The 11,215-nt window shown below is 32.1% G+C and overlaps 1 protein-coding gene across 2 annotated transcripts in view; it reads left to right on the top strand.

Moving 5' to 3' along the window:
* Nucleotides 1–425: 425 nt before the first annotated feature.
* The window catches only part of LOC124354068, a 32,104-nt gene continuing 21,314 nt past the window's right edge, over nt 426–11,215 (top strand). For both annotated transcript variants that reach the window (XM_046804247.1, XM_046804249.1), the window contains exons 1-3: nt 426–642; nt 6,550–6,626; nt 11,045–11,169. The gene's annotated coding sequence lies outside the window, so the exon portion shown is untranslated. The remainder of the gene's footprint in view (nt 643–6,549; nt 6,627–11,044; nt 11,170–11,215) is intronic.

Genomic DNA, 11,215 nt, shown 5'->3' with positions numbered 1-11,215 from the left:
ACAACCAACTAGTAACTTAATTTTACTTTTCTGTTCTTTCTCAACTCAATGGAATGTTCAACAAGTTTGTGTCGACGTGGAACCTCATCTTTATGTTTAATGTAATGAATAATTTACAATGTCAAATCTCATCATTAATTACCAAATGAATGATATTTATTATACACCACAAGTACTAGAGCTGTCCTCCTCCGTAAACTAATGGTTATAGTCTCGGCTCTCTAACTGAGAGATCACGGGTTCAAATCCCGGGGAGGGCCAATCATGTATAGACACGAAACAGTGTACTTTGAAAAATAATAAACCAGTGAACATCGCAGCCTACATAGCAGAAGCTGAGGCTTAAAAGAGATTAAAAAAAAGTACTAGAGCTACTTCAAAACCTTTGACGTCACAGTCTGTGACGTCATAGTCGGTCCCGTTCTTTGAAACCAAGACCGGTGACCGGGCATATAGCCACTCCGGATAAGATAAGATAACCAAGTCGGATAAGACAAGCCTAGTTAGAATTAACAAAGTTATAGTCATTTGAAACAGTTCTTCGATGACTAATTGTCAACAGTTATATTATCATCTTAATGGTGTTTATGCGATTTCATCTTTGACGAACATAATTTGTAAAACCAACTTTAACGTCAAGAGGTTAGATGAACAACACTTATTTATAAAATAACTGGTATCGTTCCTCTAGTTAAGAATCAGTTCTTAATAATTATTTATTACCGGTACAAACAGCTAATACATTTATGGGCATTGACAACGATTTAATACATATTTGGTATTTATTAAGTTTAGGGGTAGGGTATGATAAGCGGACCCGGATTTTTATATCGAAATTGGCAAACGATATTACTTAATTATAATTATGATATAACCAATCGATACTGGTTAATTATTTTGAACAATTAACTTAATCTATATCAACAGCTGTAAACACTTTCAAGTAATACACATAATCGTATTATTATTATTATATATACGATTACGTGTATATATAACAATAATTATTATTATACACACACGTAATAATATATAATTACGTGGGTATAATTATAAACAATTCAATAATTATGACAAACCATATGAATTGTGGCTCATAATTATTTATGAGTTTTCCTGTTTGATCGATTTTGTTCTGGTTCGTTAATTATTTATGTAATTTCTTATTTATTTATGAGTTTTATAAATTGATAGTCTATGATTCAAAATGCGAAGATTAGGTATCGATGATTATATTCTTCGATATAAAAAAACCGGGTCCGCTTATCGTACCCTAACCAAGGTTAGTAATATCCATTTTGTCACATTAAAATTTGTTCAGAAATCATATAACCTTCTATTGTAGAAGGAGAACATTTGAATGAACATACATGGAAGGTAATTGTGAAAGTAATGGCTGGAGCGACAAAATATGAGTTTTGCATTATTAATATAAGGCTTCACGGGGTAGAAATGAGAAATAACCGGCTACGTGCAAATCTAAGATTTCAAGCTCCTTGGTAGCCTAATAAAAAAAATCTCACCACTTAAAACCAGATGTATTAAATATCATAATGTAGTGTATATTGTGTACTTTCACTCGGTACATGCAAATGGTGTGTCATCCTAAAGCTATTTTGTATATTTGTGGAAATCTTAAAAGTTCGGACCGTCTCCATGTATATCTAAGAATACACACTCATTGGTAGCTCAATAACACAATACTCAATATGTTACTCAATAACATAACACTCATTGGTTCTCAGTGCGTAAAACCAGATGAATTTTATGTACGGTAATTTTGTAGTGTATATTACGTACTTTTACTTGATATATTATGTATCTTGTTGGAGCAGTTTTGTATTTTTGAGGAAAAAGTAAAATTTGGACCATCTACATGCAAATCTGTGAATCTGTTATGATTTTCTAATCTGCCGCTGAAAATAGCTAGCTATAATGTTGTGACTTTTATTGTTTAGTTTTGTTCCAGCTGCTGACAGTGTAATTATAGATACATTTTTATTTAGTTATGTAATTTTTCATCCTTAAGATTGTTTTTATTTAGGGAACAGATTTGTAAGTTTAATGGTTAGTTTTCAATGACTGTCATCCCCCAATTTTTCTCTTGCTTTGTACGTGGTGGGAACTGACTATGAAGTACGGTGGTGGAGGTAGTTAGGGGAAACTGTCCTGGGTGGAATCCATTGGCAGTTTCACACCAGTGAAAATAATAAGTAAAAAGTAACACAGTACATAAATATAAACACATATTGACATTTACATTTCAGTTAATAAAAATCATAGTTATTTTTTATTTGAACCTCCAAAACCATATATTTTTGTTTAGGGCAAGCAGAATACATTAATAATGATGAAATTTGTATTGGCTACTCTGGCTGTTAACTTCATTGATACCATAACTTTTATTGTATAACCTCTTGGCTGCTTGTACCTTTCTTAAGCAGCTTTGGTGCCGTCAGCTGTCTGCAGTCTCTTGTTCTGTCAGTTTGCTTGCTACTGTATCTAAGGATTGGGGAAAAATATTATTTTAGTGTCTTGTTTTATTATATTTACCTCTAAAATGCTAAAATCCCCTAGTATGCTTGTAGTTACAGTTAGGTACACTTCCATAAGTTAGATTAGTTTTATAGACCCACTAGGTAAGGAAGGAGGAGGAAGGCATCCACAACCAATTTAGAGTAAAAACTCGTTATGTATATTGTGTCATATTAAACCAGCTATTTGATGGATATACTGCATCAACTGATTTAAAACAATAAAATCAGGTAATATAAAAATATTCTAAAAATAACACTACATGGATAAAAGCACTAATTACAAAATTTATGGTGATAGTGGCAAATTATTAAACAATTGAATGGCTGCAACCGGAAATTTCTTATTTTAGAAGAAATTCGACACCTTGGAATATTAAAATCATCCGCATAGCAAGTAATCAGATTGTGGACTTCACCCCTCCTATGAAGGTTTACATGGTCATCCCTGATGAAAATCAAAGAACTAAAAACATACTGGAAAGACAGTCAAGCAAAATACTCCCAGTCTAACAATAATTGGTCTGCTGTGATCGAAATGACCAGCTGATGTGTTATCGTAACTACCTTTTTATTAAAACCTGAGAACCCTGTCAGCCCTAGTAGAATGTCCCCACAGTATTAGGCCATATGTGAGGAGACTGTGAAAGAGAGCATAATACACAGTCACCATGTGTCACCAATGTAACTATTGTCCACCATGTTCTTCAACCTTCTAAGTAGGTACAGTTCTGTTGCCAGCCTCCCACATGTGTTTTCTATATGGCAATTCCAGGTCATCCTCATGTCGAGCCAAAATCCCAAGAGTTACAAATTCCGACCCTCTATGGTGTCAGCCAGCGTATTCAGTGAACAAAACAGATGTTTGTCTTGTCCTCATTCAACATAAGATGGGTTCCCTCGCACCCAGCCTTTCCCAGCCTCTTCATAAGACAGAGCCAGCTTATTGAAGTGCAGCCTCCGGGATTCTCCCTCTTGCTATCAAAGTGGTATCATCTGTGAATAACATGCACTAGCCACCCAGGCGGAGATCGTTAACAAGGACCAAGAATAGGGTCCAATACGGATTCCTGGGGAACACCATGAGCAAGGTGGTGAGCATGAGATGAGGCTCTTCCCATTGACAGAAATTGGTGTCTAATTGTAAAAAAGTAGCATATAAAGAAAAGATTATTAATACTTTGAATACTGGCAAATATACAGTTTTAAATAAAGACACAACTGATTCCTGTGAACGTAAAGTAGTGAACACCTTAAGAAAATACATTTCTCAGATAAATTAATATATAAAGTAACTCCACATCATTCTAAAATCCCCAATATGTCATCTCTTCCCAAAATCCACTATCTAGCAACCCTCTCTGTCCTATAATTAGTTCTTGTGATTCACCTTACAGGGAAGGTCCTTTAGACATTTTAATACCGATGGTAGTAATCACTTACTCTTTTATCAAAAAATTTAGTGATTTAGTAGAGAATCCCTTAAGTTGACTGAAAGTGACAACCTACTAAGTTTTGATGTTGAAAGTCTGTTCAGAAGTGAACCAGTTCCAGAAACTCTCAGAATGATTGAATCATGTCTCAAAGAAGACCAAACATTAGATCTAAACTTCTCATACTATTACTTATGGAACTGTTAGAAAATACAACATTAGAACTGTGTTTAAAACATATAATACTCTTTGACAAAGTGTTGAAAAAACAAAAAACAAAATAAATGGCACACAAAACTTAAAAAAAAAAAACAGTATAAAATTTAGTTGCAGTAGAGAATACATAGGGGAGACAAAAAGACCATTCAACCACAGAGATAAAAGAACACAAACACAAGAAAGGGGAGAAAAGTAAACATTTTCAGATCATTGTTGGTCCAAAAACCTTTGCATGAAATAGAATAAATCCAACCCAATACATGGGAAACCACATTTTTTTTAAAGGAAATTAATCGAGGCTTCATATATTATTTACCAGACCAACTTACCAACAGACCAACTATCAGTTGAAACAAGCCACTTTTGTTGTGAATTCTGAACAATTAACTAGTAAGGCAAGCTAAGTATCAGACAGATTAGAGATTTGTGGTAAACCAACGTAAAGTAACAATATGGTTTTATGAAGTTTATTTAGAACTAGCTGTTTCCCGGGGCTTTGCACGGTTTTCGTAAGCTTTGCCCGTGTATGTGAACTTCTGGTTTAATTGAATTATATTTACAACGCCGATGTAGAGTTTGCCTTGTTGCCACGATCAAGAAAATATGTTTATGTTTATAGCCATTGTTCACGTACATGTACTTTATTATAAAGTGGTCTAACACTCAAACTTTAAGTTCAATCAGAAATGTATCTTAAAGACAAATATACATAATAACTTAGTGCCTTCAAATAGTGTTTGGCTATGTAATATACGTAACTGTCTCGTAATTGTAATTTATAGTGTGCAGGCACTTTGAAACCTTTTATCTTTTGCAGCGCCGTTTGGTGGTGTGTTACATCAATGGGCATAGCTTATAAACCTTATCCGTGGAAAAATACGTATACATACAAAGTTTCATAATGGTCTGTCTGATATTTTGCGATTCCATAAAGGACAAACACACAAACATTCATTCATATATATATATATATATATATATATATATATATATATATATATATATATATAGATGAACCAATAATAATTTTAAAAAAACACTCACTTTCTTTTTTGCCGCTATTATTTTTCATTTCATGAAGCTCACCATTTACTATTGGCGTCTAGTCAGTTCTCTGTGGGTGGTTGGTCAGTTAGATCAGACCAATTTTTTTACCTCAGTTCAATTGTAATAATTAAGATTTTGTTTTTATTAAGTTCATGTGTTAAGAGATAGTGTGCATGGAGTTAACACACAACAACCATGTTGTGTGTCCTGATTTATTCATTTCACTACGCTATGGTATGATTTGTTTATTTTAATTTAGATTTTAATTATGTGTTAGGTTAGTTGACCATGCGAGGAAGAGATAAGATTGCAGATCTTAAAACAGTGTTACAGATTTTTTTAATCACTGATTGATGACAAATGTCTAGAAAAATCCTGTTTCCTTCATACAACAAGTGCTCGACTCTGTTTGGTGAAAAGATTAAAAAATATAGAAAATTCATAGTTTTCAGATATATGTGATAAAGGTTTTATATCTTCACCAGTTTACTGTTTATTTCAAAATGGATACTTACTTTCTGGATAACCTTTGTATAAAATTTATGTTGCTTTTGGGTGCTCTTTAGTCTTTATTGTTTACATTTCTATAATTTTTGACATTGTGAGTTAAAAGAAGCATTTTTGAGCCCATAATGTAAAGTTCAGGATTGATTGTTAATAATAAGCGAAAATATAATTTGGCTCAATTATGAGTCTTGAGGAAGCCTAGAGAAGAGTGCCTTATATTCTTATTTATTTTATTTATATTTTACTGTATTGCTTTCTATTCCACTTAATAGAGCGTTAAAAATATGGAATCACGTTTCAATCCTCATTCTTCCCTTTGTAATAGGTACTCACAGAATACAGGGCTGGACTACACGTAGAATTGGGACTTCTTGTCATTCTCATCCTGGCTGCTGTGGTGGATATATGAGTTTTAGAAAAATCTGTGCCATTTTGTTTCATGTGCTTATGCTTCTCTGGGCATTTACTGATGTCATTCATGAAGCAGTTGATATCCTGAACTGTCACTCGATTGCCATGGCTGATATTTATGTTTATTGATATTTGTGTGTAATTTGAGGTTATAGTTTTATGTTTTTGTGTGTCAACAATACTTTATGAAGCATATACTTATGTAGGTGGTGGATAAAACTGGACTGCTGTCCTGGAACACATAATTCTCTTTCCACCATGGACTATACATTGAATAAACAAAATATGGCATAATGTACTGATTTATCGACTATGCACTTATAAATGATATAAATTAAAATTATTAAATGTATGATTTAATTGTTCACAACAGTAATGCTCTACTTTTTGTATTACAGGATTTTGAACTGCGAGAGCTTAAGTATAAAAAATGGTTGAAAAAGAAAGTCATTGTTTTATTGTTGGTGAAAATCAGGTATGTGAGACAAAACTAAAATATGAAGTGGCTAATTTAATTCAATTTTAGTGTTTGTGAACTAAAAATAAAATAAAAGTCAGTTATTGTTAAAACTATATTTCAAAACTTTGAGTTGGGTCAGACATTATTGGTATAGTTTTTACCAGACAATTATATTTAGGTAAGCATTTAATTATAACTTAGTTTCATAATTTTATTGTTTTGTTACCTTTTAAAACTGTTGTATTTCTTCTTACATTTACTACTACTTTGGCATCTAACAAGAAATTATTTTACACATATGTGATTTTCAGCTAGAAGGGATATAAGCTGAAAAATATTCAAACTACCATTCCAAATAAAATAGTGTAAACTTTACACTATAAAAAATTGTTTCTTTTTAAAGTTATGATTTGAGGAGAAGATAAAATTGGAAACTTCTCACTTGGTTACAAGTTGCAAAGTTGGTAAGACATATCATTGCCCAATTTTACAGATCAATTATTCTACAAATAATTTACTATAAGGGTCACTTTGAAAGTTTTGTGAGTCGTATGAAGAGTTTTTCTGTTACACTTATCAAACGTTAAGAGTAATCAAAGTAATCCCCTCCATTGTGAATATGCATTGGAATTCGGATTTTCCACTTGTGTAATGTACTCAGCCACTCAATCTTTGGAATGTAGTTAAAATATTTACGAGTCTCGTCAAGTGATGAGATGATGAGGTGAATAAGGGGGTTGCTCCTTCTTTTTGATACTTTTTCAGCCAAAAACTAACAGATTTTTTGCAGTTGTGTGAGGCATTGTCATGGTGGTGCCAAATCAGGCTCTTAATGTTCAAGGCCTGAACAACTTCTGGCAAGCATTGTTCATTGTTTATTGCTATGACAAACTCTATTCCTCCAGCTTGATAGCCTTCACCAGTTCTGTACTCCTGAAATAGCATAAATACTTTCTTCACCGATCGATGGTTTTTGACAATTGAGAAAGGCTGATCTTCAGACACCTATACGTATAACTCTCTCCTCAAGTTGGAATGTCATAACATGCATGTATGTGGGTCTCATCACCAGTGTCAATTTTGAAAATAGTCTGATGACCACTAATACTAAGCAGTTGAAAGGTCTGCTGGCTGTATTCACATGCTTAGCTTGTTGCTCATCTGCAAAATCGTGAGGTACCCATTGAGAAAAACTTTTTCTAACTTTTAAAGTCATGTAATATTATTCACACTGATGTGGATCTAATCCATAGGGAAGCTTTCGTCATTAAATAAGTGCAGTGTCTGTCCTCTTAGATCATAGCTCACATCTTATCAATGTTTCCGTGAGTGACAGCAAAATGCAGCCTTCCTGAATGTTTGACGTCTTGAAGCGAATTAAGGCCACTTAAAAATTCAGAACATTCAAAACCAAAGGCAATTTTTAGACGTTTGACACCATAATACAAACCAACCTTAATATCAGAAATTCATAGCCTGAAAATGTTCTTTTGATAACTCCATGAAGTTGATGTTTCCGAACAGACAACACAAGTACACTGATGGCAGGCGCTTGTACAGACAGATAAGAATGATAAGATTATCGCAGTACACACTGCCTGTCAATATCTCAACACCTTCAGAGTGACCCTCATACTATAACACAGTTTTCTTATTTATTAAAATATCAAAGTTCAAACACCATTCTTTTACTATATATAATCACATATATATTCAACCAGAAACAAGGGATTCATCATTCCACAGGAACACCTACATAAAGTCAATAGCATACGTTAGTCCAAAATATTCAATGTTCTGCTGCTTAGTTTGAAGACCCTTGTAACAATAATTGATAAAACATGCATTTTATTCTGTGGACAAACTGTTGAACAAAACTCCTAAGTCAGGTTCATTAAGTAATGGTACCTATTTCAACATACACAATATAATATACTCATAGGTTCAATATTATATAATAATTATTTAATGACTATATTATATACATGTTTTATGACAAATAAACAAATTTATTATTGTTATTATTATATACATGTACTGAACAATAAAAATGTTTATATGATTTTGATTTGAATGTTCCCAAACATCTAAAATAAAATTAAATAATTAATTATATACTTAGGAGCAAAAAAAGGTAGGTAAGAATTGCCTCTAGCCAATCCAACTAAGCCAAAAGGGTTTAGGCCTCAGCTATCATCATTATACAATTATCATAAAAGAACGTGCGGTTTCGAACATGGTTTATAGAAAATTCGAATTACTTATAGTTAATATTCTTTATTCATCTAATTTGTTGTCTCGAACAGTTCTTTTTACATAATTAATAAATTTCAGTATGTGCGTTCTTAGTCATTCGACAAATTTCAAAACGATACTCAACCTCTCTCCAGACATTCGATAACATTTCTTCGGTTATGGTTGTCATTGTTTCATTAATCCTGTGTTTTAAGTGGTTCAGGTCACGAGTTTTTTGTGAATAAACGTCTTTGATGTACTTCCACCAGAAAAATCAGAAGGTGACAGGTGTGGACTCTTTGGAGGTCACAGCATAGGTCTTTGCCGGCATATCCATTGATCTCAACATTTTTCGTTTCTCAAAAATTCAAGCAACCATGACCAATGCACTGAATTGTGGGGGAGCACCATCTTGTTGGAAATGAAGTTGAATGTTTTCGTGTTCATCTAGTTGAGAAAAGCAATAATTGGTTAACATGTCAAGATACAAAACTTAATTAATTTTTTTTCAGCTAAGAAGAAAAGCCCTATTACGTGATTTTTCATCATACCACACCAAACATTAACTTTAGGGAAATGACGCTGTTTCTTAACAATTACGTATGGTTTTTCAGAGCCCCCTATTGTTTATTTTGTGTTTTTTAACACATCCATTCACATGGAAAGTAGCTTCGTCTATAAAAATTATATCATATAAAAAAGGATTCGATTTCACTTATTCTGTCAAAAATTTCAATACCGAAATTGTAACGGTTTACACAATCATTGGGTTTCTATCTCTGCATTATTTGGATTATATAAGCGTGTAATTAGACTTTTTTAAGTAAAACTTTCTAAACTGTTGTTTTTGGAATATCTAATTCAACACTTCGAAGAGGTTTGGACATCTCAGGACTTCTACTTGCCAATTGTTTAATTAGATAAACCGTTCCGTCTGGTAAACGTAGTCTGCCGTTGATTTCTATTTCTTAACTGATCCAGTTTATTCGAATTGTTTAACCAACATGTTGTCATTTTTCTATGGTGAATCTCTTCCAAATTCACGTTGGAACACACATTGAACTAAAATTACAGATTTTAATTCAGCCAACAATAAAATACACTTTGATTTATCTTTATCAGAGTACATAATAACTCACTAAACTCACCACAACAACAATACAAGAACTGATTTTGAGGTTAGAACAGCTTATAAACAAACTTCTGGTTTGGAGGCTTTCAGAGATACCAATATAACATCTAGAAATTTCCCTACTATATTCCCACGAATTACTGAAACCGCACAATTCTTTTATGATAACCCTGTATTTAACACTCCAAGTGTACATTGGTGAGTAGTGTTTTGTAAATTGTAAGCACTATCTCAAAAATTCATAAAAAGTATTACTTGTTACTTATGCATTTGCATGCCTGAATTATAGGGCAAATTCTAAAAAGTAAAAGGAGCTCATTTTTGTTCAATATATTAATTTGTTTGTTTGAGAAAACAGTTATTTACCTGTGAAAAATAAACCAACTATGCCTTTAAGATTTTGTTTCTTTTGAAAACCTCAGATTGTATAAACAGTTTAAATTTATTTATAAAAAGAGAAAAATATATAACTTTAATTTTTTGCCATGTACTATTTGTTTAGGAAAATTCTATAAAAAAGAAAATAATAGAACAATTATTTAGTTTTGAAAAGAAAAATCATATAGTATGTTTGAGGAATCCATAAAAACTATTCAGTAACTAAATAATAAATAAAATCCTAACTGTACAGAAATCTTTGATAATTATCTAAAATTCCTAAATAAAAAGTGTAATTACTTAAATTAAACATTTTATTTCACTATATTACTTTAATAGATCTTATTGTAGTTACATTTTAGTACATTGGTTGTTTATATTATATTTGTTGTTTAGTAAATCTTTATTTAGGTATACCAAATTTAAGGAAAATATTTGAATAAATCATTCAAAAAGTAAAATAAAAGTAAATTTATAGGCTTAGTATACAGTATAATAATGAACAGAAAACATTTTAGTTATGTCAAATATTCAGGTAAAAACAGGACTGGAACCTATACAATCTAAAATAGAACGAACATTGTAGTAACTTGGGTTACTTAGAAAGCAAATTTCCTCACAGCTTGAGAAAGTTGCAAAAATATTATTGTACTGTTAGGTTAAGTAATGGTATTTGTAAATATTCCAGGAAAAGATTTCGCTATCAGAAGAAATTCTGGAGAAGTGCTCGGACTCTTTGCGAAAGTTATTATTGGATGATAGTACCATGGAAATGACAGATGTGGATCCAGTTGCCTTTACAGTAGTATTGCAGTAAGTTTAGTTTTAAGTTAAATTTTTATTTTTGGAAAATGTGTGT

Source organism: Homalodisca vitripennis, chromosome 2 (assembly GCF_021130785.1).
Source record: "Homalodisca vitripennis isolate AUS2020 chromosome 2, UT_GWSS_2.1, whole genome shotgun sequence".
NCBI lineage: Eukaryota > Metazoa > Arthropoda > Insecta > Hemiptera > Cicadellidae > Homalodisca > Homalodisca vitripennis.
Note: the sequence above shows the minus strand (reverse complement) of the source record. Positions and strands in the feature narration are given on the sequence as shown.